This window comes from Lissotriton vulgaris, chromosome 1_1, assembly GCF_964263255.1.
Source record: "Lissotriton vulgaris chromosome 1_1, aLisVul1.2, whole genome shotgun sequence".
NCBI classification, from domain to species: domain Eukaryota; kingdom Metazoa; phylum Chordata; class Amphibia; order Caudata; family Salamandridae; genus Lissotriton; species Lissotriton vulgaris.
Window position 1 is genome coordinate 563550616 of NC_141685.1, and position 13113 is coordinate 563563728.

The window sequence follows — 13113 nt, forward strand, 5'->3', positions numbered from 1 at the left end:
GGCCTGTTAAGTACTTATGGACTAATTTAAACATTGGATCTAATTGCCCCCCAGCCAGGATCAACTGTCCACCCAACTTTTAAGGGGAGAGGATGTTTTTTGATTATTGATTTTATCTTTGTATCCTCTACACTAAAATGTTGTGTATCTTATTTGAACATCCAGCACAATGGGTTTAGTGATCATAATCCTATGCTCTTATCCCTTGTTGATGAGTGTCACCCTCCAGTACCTCGCAGCCTGGTGGGAGGAGTAATTGTGGCAACAAATCAAGGCAGGAGATTGCGTTGGACACAGGTCAATAGCAAGGTATTTAATGGTTCTCTTTATAGTAAAGGCAAGAAGGAAATTATGAACTGCCTAGACCTGGATGTGCAAGGGGAAGAACTAGTGGAGGCCTTTGATAATGTTGTGCAGCTGGTCGATAGCTTATTAAAAGCTCCTGCTCTCACAGCCAAATCCGACACCCCAAGGTGGTTCGATGAAGGTCCCTCACGAGCCTTTAGAGAGCTGAAAGCAGCCCTTAAGCAATCTCAGTGGGTTAAAGAATGGGTGTCGGTCTGTCGGAAAAAATATAAGCTATCTGTTAAGAAGCGCAAGGGACAATTGCAGCAGGAAGCCTGGGAAGAACTCACAGAGGCAGGGGTGAGGAATGATTCTACTCGCTTTTGGAGAGTTGTAAATAATTCCTGCTTTAAAGACTCGAACAGACTCAGGCTAAGCAACAACATTCTCCCAGCGCAATGGCAGCAGCATTTCGCAGGGTTGTACTATCACCATTCCAGTCTGGATCAGTCACAGGAGCCATATCTGGAGCATGTTCTGTCCCTGATCCCCTTCTCTTTGGATGAGGTTAGAGTGGGAATTTAGGGACTGATAGGAACAAAGCGCCGGGCCCAGATGGGATCCCCCCAGATCTCTTCCTAAGTAATATAGCGATCTGGGCGCCGCTTCAGACAAGGGTCTTAAACGCAGCAGTGGACACAGTAATGCCGGCATCCTGGTCCACCTCCATCATTGTCCCTATTTTCAAGAAATGCAATAGGAATAGTCCAGAATGCTACCGCCCGATATCTCTTATTGATGTCCCGGCGAAGGTTTTGGTGCAGGTGGTCTTAAATCGGCTGATGGAATGGGCAGAGGCAAACCATGTTATTACGGATGTGCAATATGGATTCCGACATGGGAAATCCACAAGAGACCAATGCCTCAACCTCTATCTTATTACTCCTAAATATACGGTCGCAAAATCAGGGATGATGTATTAAGCATTTATGGACCTTACTGCGGCTTTTGACCGAGTAAACTGGAGGAAACTGTGGTTGACGATGAGTGAGCTCAGGGTGGACCCGGTCTTAATCAATATTCTAAAGGTCCTACATTTTAATACCTCGGCAGTGGTTGACTACACCCAGGATGGAAAGGGAATGGACCCTTTCAAGTGCTCTAGCGGGGTGAGACAGGATTGCATGTTAGCACCCTTTCTTTTTACTTTATATATAAATGCTCTTGACTCCGCACTGAGCTTGATACAGGCAGAAAGCCCCATGATAGGTAATCCGGTGGTTTCGGCTCTGCTTTATGCAGATGATGCAGTGCTCCTTGCTCGCATTCCCAGAGGATTGCAGCTCCTAATTGATGATTTGTGACCTTTATGGAGAAACTGGATATGGCTCCAAATCTCACAAAATCATAGATTATGGAAATTGGAAAGAGGCCACGTAAATCTTACAACTACACAATAGGTTCCTATACCCTAGGCAAAGTACAGTCTTTTTCTTACCCGGGCATCCTATTTGATGAACACCTACATTTTAGCCACCTGCTAGAGGAAAAGTGCCTAGCTTTGGTAAGGTAAACGGGGTCAAATTCGAATTGTGCACATAGACTAGGACGATGGACCCCAGAAGTGGATTTAAAATTATATAGCTCAATGTGTTGTTCAAAAGTGTTATACGGAAGTGAGGTCTAGGGATTTGTGGAAGCCAACAAATTGCAAATTGAAGAAAATATGTATCTGAGACGATTACTAATAGTCCACCAGAGCACTCCTGCATATATTATCCATGAAGAGTTGGGAACCAGCTATATATCGGACATGATGGCGGTTAGACCACTACTATGTTGGATAAAGATCTGGGCAAATGAGGAGGCAGACTTTAGCAGGCTGGTGATTCAAGACTGTCTTTCTCTTGAACATGGGCATAAAATCCCCTGGCTAGGGTATGTGAATTGGACGTTTGCTAAAATGCGGCTCGCAAACTTATTTACAAATCCAGCTAATATGAGTACCCGGGAAAAGATAATTGTCAAAGAACAATTTATTAAGTACTCTATGAGGGAGAGGGAGGACAGAGAGTTCATTAAGTCTTCAGTGAAAGAATATTTAGTAATCAAGTGTACCGAGGAAATTGAACCGTACTTGTCTCTCATATGCAGATTTTTAATCACACGTTTTAGGTTAAATCTTTTTCAGCATCTACTGGCAGTTCCGGCAGGCTTCACAGTGACCACAGAACAGAAAGGATCCTGCGGCTGTGACAATAGGTCTCCGCAGGATACCCTACATTTTGTTCTGTTTTGCCTGTATTATGTATACCCTAGAAAGTATTTCCTGAAGGGTCTTTTAAAGAAGGCCAGATTCAGGCAGGCACAAGTTGCTTTGGCATTTTTAAAACTGGCACCAGATCCATACACCCTTTTTAGTATCACACATTTTTTAAAGATCTGCTTTTAGATTAAGGGTTTCAAGGACGGTTGACCTTAATAAATTACTTTCTTGCCTTTCATACCTTGTCATTTTGTAATAAGTATCTTATAGTATTTTAAATGTTATTGTGTTGTTTATGAACTATTTCCTCACTTATAAAACTGAATTTGCTGGTCAATATATGTTTATCGGTTTAAAATTTAGGTTGGGCTCCAGTTTTTTTTTAAAAACCTTTATAGTAACAAAATATGATGGCTATGATGAAATGGTATTCTGTAAGAATTTTCCAAACAGCTGCATATCTCATATGTTCCGTTTTTATTATATATGAATTGTATTTTTATGATTTTTTTTATATGCTGAATAAAGATTTTCAAAGAAAAGCATGGACACACTGTAAATAGCTATGACATGCTGCTTTCATTGTGTAGGTAAGAATGTCACTTTTGTTTGTAGAGGTCTGGTTGTGATATAATGTAAATGTGTACAATACCGGTTATGGAAATGGTAAAGAAACTGAATTCAAATTTATTTTTAACAAAATCTAGTTCAATGATTACTGTAGAACTGCGATACCTATTTATTGGAAAGGTAACTATAAAATCTTGCTTTGAGGTGTGTGGTAACTTCAGCAGTAATAATACAGTCTGCTAGGCTACACTCCTGTAAAATTTGATGTGCTGTGAAGAGCTTCCTGTTAATAGAACAGGGGGGCTGCTTATGGGAGCAGGAAGGATAGGGGCGGAGAACTAGCCATATATTTCGAAATGTGATAGGTGAAAGAATAGCAACAGGTAATAAAAGAAAGAGCCAAAGCTGAGGCCTGACTTTTGACATGGTTATGTGAGGAAGATGCTCAGATGGAAAAGGTTTTGAGCCAGTGACTGATGCCAGATATTAATCTTTTCCCCACAGGAAGGAAAATGTGCCCCCGAACAGCCAGAAGGTAAATACAAATTTCTGTAGGGCAATGTTTTAAAGGAGTTTGCAAGCTACAAAGACCTAACCCGAGGCCCTGCCAACTGAAACAAAGGCTCTGAGATGGTGTGCAAGCAACCAAACAGAAATTAAGACTGGGTGTGAGGACTAGAGCAGGAACTGCCACTGGTCAATGCCTAGTCTACAGGATAAAAACAGTGGCCTATATAGGCTCATCAGGACACACCTTTACCCGGTGAACATTCTGAGGAAATATTTTGTTTATGGACCTACATGTAAAAGGAATAAGGTGTATGCAGCTTGCTGTGTTTACCCCAGGACTGGAAGTGATCTCCAAGGGTCACTTGCCTGATATCCTGTATTGCCTGGGGGACAAAAAAGGATCTAGAGGGAGATCCAGTTGCCCTAGTGAAAGTGGACTGTTTTGAGCACTGCTGGGGACCTGGTTGGAGAGAGGTCTTATTTCAAATCCCCTCTAAAAGTCTATGAGCTGTTAAAAGACCGGGGTTAATGTTTCCTGCATCTTTCAACTATTATGACCCTTAGGTGTCGAAGGAAGCAGGTGGATAAGAAGCCAGATTCACCCTTGGAGGTATGACTGAAGTCTTAAGAAGAGCACCAGGAAGTTTGACAGTATTTACATGCACTAGTCTGCAAGGTAATTAATTCTGCCCCTGCCTTCTTGGATCTGGCTTCTCTGGAAGTATTTGACTTTTGCTTGAACCTGCGCCTGCTAATTTTCGCTTGGTCACAGAACTGCTTGATATGGTATTCCACGGGCCTTTATGAAGCACTCTCTCCATTTTGTTAGCATCGTAGAGCAGCTTAATATGATTTTGTGTCAGATGTGATAAGATGAGTTTTTGAACTTTAGTGAAGTCAAACATTATTATTGCTGTCATCTGAGAGGTCCTGATGATTCTCGTGAGTGTAGTCACATATGCCACTGCTTGAGAGGCTGATGATGCCTTCCGTGTTTGTGATATCTTCTTGTTCTGTTACTGTGATCTCTAAAGCTAGGAGGGGACTATGGAATATCACCTTGCATTAGAAATTGGGATTCTGGTTGGCAAAGGTATCCACCCTGATCAAGCAGGAACGACAATCCTACTCAGGGTAAGTCAGATACCCACCATAAATTATCATGTGCGCACCCTCTGATAGCTTGGCACAGAGAAGGCAGGCTGAACTTAAGAGGCAATGTGTAAAGTATTTGTGAAAGTCTTCAAACAGTAACACAGTGAAAACACCACAAAAAGACTCCACACCAGTTTAGAAAAATATATTATGGTTTTTTAAATAAAGAAAGACCAAAATGATAAAAATCTAATAAGTGGAAGTCAAGATATGAATTTTTAAAGAGTAAAAGTGTAAATAGGCTTAAAAGCAATAAGCTCCTACAGGGGTTATCTGGTTGCGCTGGACCTGGGCAAACCACAATGGAGCATGGGCTGGATACAAGAGCCCCGCAAGGGCCACTAAACAAAGTACCTTGATCCTGGTCGCACTGTAGAGATGCGGGGCACAGCGGAGAGATGAGTCGGAGTTGATCTCTACAGTCGATGTGATGCGTCGATTTTCTCCACGCCATGATGTTGATGCACCGGTTCCACAGATGAAACGCTGAGGTGTGTTTATTCCAAAGCTGATGTACTGGGTTTCTCCATGGAGTCGAGGGGATACGTCAATCTTTTCTGACTGCAGCAATGGCGACGAGGCGGTTCGGATGTGTCAGTTCGTGAGGTGATGTGTTGTTTCCGAGTGTCATGCCCCAGTTCTGTTCCCACAACTGTGGTAATGCATCGGTTCTTTTCCACACAGCTGAGGCTTTGTTAGTTATACTGGAACAAGCACCTGGATTCACTTTCATTAGACCAGGCACAGGAGGAGAGACTTTGATATCCCTGAGTCTCAGAACAGAAGGCAAGCCATCATGCCCTTGGAGATCACTCTGTGTTCAAGCAATAGTACAGTGCATCCTCAGCAAGGAGATAGGATAGAAGGCTGCATGGCAGCACAGCGGAAAATCAGTTCTTCCAAACAAGAGATCCAGAAGAGTGTCAGTCCTTGTAGTAGCACTGCAGCCCGTTTTCCTGGCAGTTCCTTTACAGGTCCATAAGTGTCTGATTTGGTAGGGTCAGAGACCAAGTACTTATACCCAGTTGTGCCATTGAAGTGGAGGTGCCTTCAAAGAGGGACTTTGAAGTGCACAGAGGTCACCTATTCCCAGCACCCGCTCCAGACTCACTACAGGGGGGTAATCAACCCGTTATGTGGGGACAGGACATTGCCAATTCAGGTGTGTCAGTTCATTCCTCCCATCCTGCCCAGAATGAACCATCAGGATGCAGACAGGCACCAGTCACACCTACCCTTCCTTTGTGTGTGGCTGTCAAGAGGGAATGCAAGTCCAGCTGTCATCCACCCCAGGTGTGTATTGAAGATGGGCTGCAAGCACACAGACCTTTAAGAACAGAGAAATGCTATCTTTGTAAAAGTGATAGGTATTAGGGCAACCCAATCGACCCTTGTGGGTTCGGAGAGTAGGATTAGAAATGTAAAGTTGCCTACAAGGGAATTACTGAAACCAAAAATGTATAAAGATTCTAAATATATCTTTATAGAGTGAGATCTACTAAAGCTCAAAAGAACAAATCAACAAGTTATATCAAATAAATTTGTAAAATAATTAGAATGACCGAGTGATGAATTGTAGAAAAATATATTTTCAATACTGTTAAAGTAACAGAACAATAGCATTAAATCAACAAAACAAACATATAGGGGTACAGAAAATACAATAGCAAAGCTTAACGAACAATGACAACAGAGAACATATAGAATAAATGTAGAGAAGTATCTTAATTGTAAATGTGTATATCCATCTCCGAACAGTGAAACATTGTAATAATTTACTAATTTGTTTGGTATAACTTTGATTCCTTCTTTTTAGCGTTATTAGCTATCACTCTATAACGATATATTTAGAATCTTCATAATTCTTTGGTTCATTAAATCCCTTGTAGGAAGCTCTATCTTTCTAAAAGTGGCATTTCATAATAGTAATGTTAAATCCAACTTTGCCAGCAAAGAGGATTTATCATTACCATTCCAATTATATTAGGCATGACAGAGCTACCCCTTAATCAGGAATTACAGCTTAAAGAGTGTAATAATGAATTCCCAATGTTAACCTATGAGAAGGGTAGACCTCACAGTAGTGAAAAACATATTTAGGTTGTTTTCACTATCAGAACATGGAAAACCTAAAAGTGCATGTCCTACCTTTTAGTTGCACAGCACCCTGTCCTATGGGTCACTTCGTGCCTACCTGAGGGGTGACATATGCGTAATAAAAGGGGAGTTTAAGGCTTGGCAAGGGGTTTAAATGGCAGGTCAACATGGCAGTGTAAACTGCATACACAGGCTCTGTAGTGGCAGGCCTGAAACAACATGTTTAAGGGCTCCTTGTGTAGGTGGTGCAATTAATGATGCAGACCCGCTAGTAGCATTTAATTTACGGGCTGTGGGCAACAGTAGAGCACCCTCCTGTGGACTTATCCATAAATTAAAATATACCAATTGTGGATAAGTTAATCAACCATGTTTCAGGGAGAAGCACATGCACTTTAGCACTGGTCAGCAGTGGTAAAGTGCCCAGAGTCCTGAGGCCAACAAAAATATTACAACTAAAAGTGAAAGTAAGAAGGCAAAATGTTTAGGGTATGCCACCCTGTTAGAAATGGGGTTTCTGGTTGTCCAGAGTATGCACCTAAGCCAGGCAGAACCCACCACTCTAGTCAGGGTAAGGGAGTTACACACCAAAGATAACCCCTGCTCACTCCCTTGGCAACTTGGCAGAGCAGTCAGGCTTATCCCAATGCAATATGTAAAGCGTTTGTGCAACACGCTCACACAGAAGTGACATACTAGGCACACCACAAAAGAGACTTCACACAAGGTTATATAAAAATAGCTGTTGCATTATCCATAAGCTTCAAGGGATAGGGGGCAGCTCTTGCCCTGCGTACCATCCATGACCCAGTCGCGTTCAAGAGGAAACTGAAAACACATCTATTTCCCTGAAGCTCTCTGCTCATACCCCTCTAGACTCCACACTTGGACACTCATGAGTAGTTGTGCATGTTACAAATTCATATAACATAACATAAAAAAAACATTAGAACACAATCACATATATTACTGTGCCACTAGGCACTGGTCATGATTTTACTGGGATTACATAAATCACTTGCCCAATCATGCAACTTTCATACCAACCTAGACAGTGCAATAGGGCAAAATATTTCTAGATTACAATTGTTATAAAAACCTCCATCCCTACACTGTACCTGTGGTGCATATCCTGACAATGTAAAACAACATAAATGTTATTCCAACACAGGGTATTAAATGACCCCCAGCACCCCATCAGAGCTGCAACCGGATATTCCATAACCAACAGAAGGTTCATCATAGCAGTGCCAACAGAGGCATCTCACCATAAACAGCATAAAGGGCTACACCTGTGCTGCTATTATATTGTATCTGGTGCCCCTATTCCCTCCATGTAAGCTTCCAGGCCACCTGCCCACCTACCACATGGAATACAGTAATTTTCATCTAACACAGACACTCGAGTGCCAGTTAATGGAGGCCCCTCGGGACCGAGACAGGCAAAGAGGATGACATGTATCAACACGGGAAGTAAGACCTGGCCCCTCAGGACAGGAAAGGCAGGTAATGCTCCTCAGCTCCCCTGATATGTCACAAGGGTAGGGGGAGTGCCTCTACTGCAGGGAGTGCAGGAGACCTCCCTTGGTACCCCTGCTAGTGTGCAGCCATGGGGCTTACCGCAGCAAAGCTCACCCCCACTCACCATTCCCTGGGGTGCTCAGTGGGTTAGTCTACATCTATTCTCTGCAGTCAACAACAAATGGCCCGATGCTCCTGGTGGGAGGCAGCAAATGGCGGTGCTCCGGTCCAGCCCTCCAGGACTGGGTTGACATGGGGCGCTGTCTCTGTTCTCTTTTCCTACCATTGCGGTCAGGGGGGCATTTCCCGCTTTGCCCCACCCACCACCAGGATCAGGCATGCAGCCTGTTGCCTATGCCTAACTTCTGGACTGCCTCTTGTGGCTCTGGGCACTGGGCTTCCTCTCCTCCTTGGCACAGCAGTTGACCTGGCATCATCGGACATGCTCAAAGGATGGGGTGGGCCCAGTGTGGAAACCACACTTGCGGTGAGCCGGGACAACGCACAAGAGCAGGCCGCTTGGAAATCTCTCAGCTCAGGGGCCAACAACAAGAACACTCCCCACGTGCTTTCTTTGTCCCACAGGGGGCACTTTCCAGTAACACCAGCATGGGGTCAAGAGGGCTCTCAGAGCCCCAGTTCTCACCTAGCGATGGGCGGAGCTGGCTTAGTGCCACTATGAGGAGCTCCACGGACTTTGAAAAAACGTCATGGAGCTATGCAGAGCTCCCCTCCGCTACCTCCTCGCTCTTTCCCCCTCCCAAATGCTTTAAAAAGATAAAAAAGGCACTTACCTGTGTTTCTGCTGCCTGCCCTGCCTGGCTGCTCTCTTTCCTGCTCATTGCCGCCTCGCGTCCTACTTCATTGAAAAAAACACTCCGTTGTACGTCTTGAGCATGCGCATGCGCACTCGCAAGACGTACAACGTAGTTTTTTTTTAATGAAGAAGGACGCGAGAGGAACAGGAAGGAGAACAGCCAGGCAGGGGAGGCAGCAGAAACACAGGTAAGTGCCTTCTTTTTATCATTTGCAAGCATTTGGAAGGGGGGAGGTGGCCGCTAACTCCACTTCGGCACGGAGGTGTAGTTTTCCCTACCATTGTGTTCGCCATGGAGCACAGAGTAGGCAAATCTCTACAAAATCCACCGGTGGAGCGGAATTACCCGCATAGAATTATTCTCAACATGCTGGGTGAAAATCAAAAGCACTCCACACGTGTTTCATTTAAAAAGACCAAAGTGTGACTAACACAGCGCTCACCACGCGCTGTCACAAATCAGATAGGGCAAGCCACAATTCCTAGGGAGGTCACAGGGGCACACCAGCAAAGTGGCCCCAGGGAGGCCATCACAATGATTCTTTAGGCAGAGTGGTAGTCCCTCCCCAGCCCAAATGGCAGCAGATCAGCACGTTCTGCAATCCAGTTCAATGGTGGTTCCTCCTGTTCCCACACAGTGACTTCTTCCCAGCCCACGCTAAGCTCCAGCCATTCGACATGAAGTCACAGCCCCTTCTCCTATAGTCCACAAAGTCTTTGTTCTTTGCTTACAGAAGGCTCTGAGCCCAGTCCGAGCCAGTTCTGTCCCCACTGGGGCAGTTTCCAGGCAGATGTTGGAGACAGCATTGTTCAGGGCAGACCAGGCCTATTGAGGTGCAACAAATCTCCTCGCCCCACTCTCTATGCAGGCCAGGTCTATTCAGCCCAGCCCTGACTCATGCCAGGAAAGGAAGGTCACACCTCAACCCCCAAGTGGTTGTCTGAAGGGAATTCACATCCCCTGTCCCTGACACTCCAAGACTAGACAGTCAATTCACAAACCAGTAGGCACAGAGATACATGAGCACACAGAAATTCCCACTTCTAAAAGTGGCATTTCTAAAATAGTTATAATAAATCCGCTTTCACCAATAAGCAGGATTTACCACAATTATACCAAACATACCAAACATGGTCATGCTACCCCTCTCAGCTCAGGGATTACGACTGAAGCACATATCAAGGAATACCCAATGCATCCCTTTGAGAGGGCAGCCTCACATCAGTGAGAAATCAAATAGGCTGATGTCACTACCAGGAAATGCCACACAGTTAAGGCACATGTTCTAACTTCTACCTACACTGTGCCATGCCCATAAGGCTAGCCAGGGCCTACCTTACGGTGACTGATATGTAGTAAATTGGGAGTCGCAGATGTGCCATCCACTTTATCTGCCATGTCACAGCGGAAGAGGCCTGAGACAGGTTTGAAAGGCTACTTTGGCTGGGTGGTGCAAGCAGCGCTGCAAGCCCACCAGTAGCACTTAATTTACTCGCCCAGGGAAAATGAGATACCACTGTAGATAGAACTGATTGATAAATTAAATATGCAAAACAGGTGTACATAATCTTACCAAGTTTACATTAGAGAGCACTGATCAGCAGTGATAAAGTGCCCAGAGTCATAAAACCACCAACAACAGGTCAGATAAAATACAGGAGGATGGCAAAATGTTCTGGATCGCCCCTGTGAAAGGGCCAAGTCCCTGACACTCTAAGGCTGTCAGGTTTAACACCTTGTGTAAAGGTAGTTTTCTATTCGAGGGAGAGGTAGGCGCAGCTTTTTAATGCTCCATCAGGTTCAGTGCTGGGGTCTTCTACCTCCATAAGATATTGGCATGTTTCTTGGACTCAATCCATTTGTTTGGAAAGATTTAAATAACTGGAAAAATATTCTCTGCCACAGCCAGGCATTTATGATTATGATTGCTTGTATTTTGGAAGAGTGAAGATAGTAGCCTGCATATATGGACTGTGCTGGTTGAGAGTGACTGGTGGAAAGTAGATTCTGTTCAGTTTTACAGCTATTAGCACAGCTTGAAGTGGCAGCATTTGTCTTAGATGCCCGTGTTGCCTTTCAACAGACTCTTAGGGAGATTTTGCGAAGTAACAATTTAATAATTGGAATGTTTCAGAGAGCAGCCTAAATCACCTGAGATGTGTCATCAGATGTGCCTTCCTCTTTATAAGCAGCCCTAGATCCTAATTTGCTGAGCTAAATGTCATCAACTGCATGATAATTAACTGTTGTCACCTTGGCAGATGTGGTGTCACACTAACTATTATTGGACACTTTCTACTATTTAGGGACTTGTTCCAGCCCAAAATGGAAAAAAACAATAAATAGCTTTTCAGGGGTTTCACCTTGAAGATCCAATTTTGTTGGCATTATCAGGAAGTAGATTATAGGTATCTGTATGAAAGACAGATCAGTCCAGATGATTCAATATAGGTATTTGTTATGAGGTCCATCTAGATGTAGATGCATTGTGTCCTAGTGTTGAGTGTGTTGGTCACTTCTATGTATTTACGTGTACCTGTGATGTTGTCAAATGAATCTCCCTACACACTGAGTTGAGATTCTGAAAGGGTATGTAGACAAATCTATGAAAAGTAATATTTTGCGAATCACAGACAAACCAGGGGTCCACTGGAAATCATCAGTGAAAACAACCTCAATGAGGAAAACTGAGAGTCAAGTTTATACACTAGCACAAACTAATGCTAGTGTATAACTTATCACTCTCACCAAGAATATGAGCAGGTGTTTAGCTGAGCTCATGAGAATAGGCAGTGTTTAAATTGTAAAATATTAAGTTCAGATGCTCAAATAATTGGGGGAGGTCACACCCACTTCCCCCGACTCCAACCTCTTTCTCAACTGACTCCACCCACTAACTCTATTGGCTCCACCCACAACCTCAATGGGCATAGAACAAAAAATTAAGTACCCACCAATCCTGAAAGATATTTTCAGAAGCAATATTACAGCGGAATAATGTATAATAATATAGTACCTCTTTAAATCCTCTCTGTCTACATCTTGCACACCTCACAATTATGCCCACTGTAGAAATGTGCCTCTTCTGAATCTGTCCTGTTCTGCACTTAGATTCAATTGTGCGTGGTGACACAGAATGGAACAGTGCACTGTATCCATAAAGCATACCCTGGGCTGTGTAATCTGCATAGAGGAAGGCATCACCTTTACTTTACATAGACACATCCATAATCCAGTCATCCTCCCCGTAGGAAAATTTAGTTATGTAGAGAAAAAATAGTACAGAAGCCCACCGGCAGCCCAATCCCACCCCTTTCCTGTCATTTTGAGAATAATTAAATGTTCTCTCCAGGTCAATGGGTACAGTTATTGAGGTATCATTGTACAAAATCACAATTAAAGATATCAAACCCATGTCAATCCCCAGCTATTATATATTTTGACAACAGTTATTTTGAGTCACAGAATCGAAAGCCTGGGCAAGCTAAAGGATTGCTACATAAAGATGTAGATTCTGCTTCTCTTCTCGTTTGGTACATAATCCCTCTCAAAATCCAGCTTGATTAAAATAAAGAACGCCATTTTCAACAATCTGTTTCAGCTTGCACAAGATCCAGAAGTAATACATTTGAACACATTTTGGACCTATATGCACCAAATCTATCTATCTATCACCTGTCTTCTTTTCTACATTACACAGACTAATCGAGTGTTAATATGTGACTGTAATCCACCATCTGATATTTAGAGAAAGTAACATACACCCCCAAATAGTTTTAGTAGTTTTTATACAAGCCACCATGCTGGCTAAACAAAAGTTGGGGTGATGACCTATTGTGAATCAAGCATCATTAACACTAAAGATAGATGCTCCTCATTTTTCATTCTCAA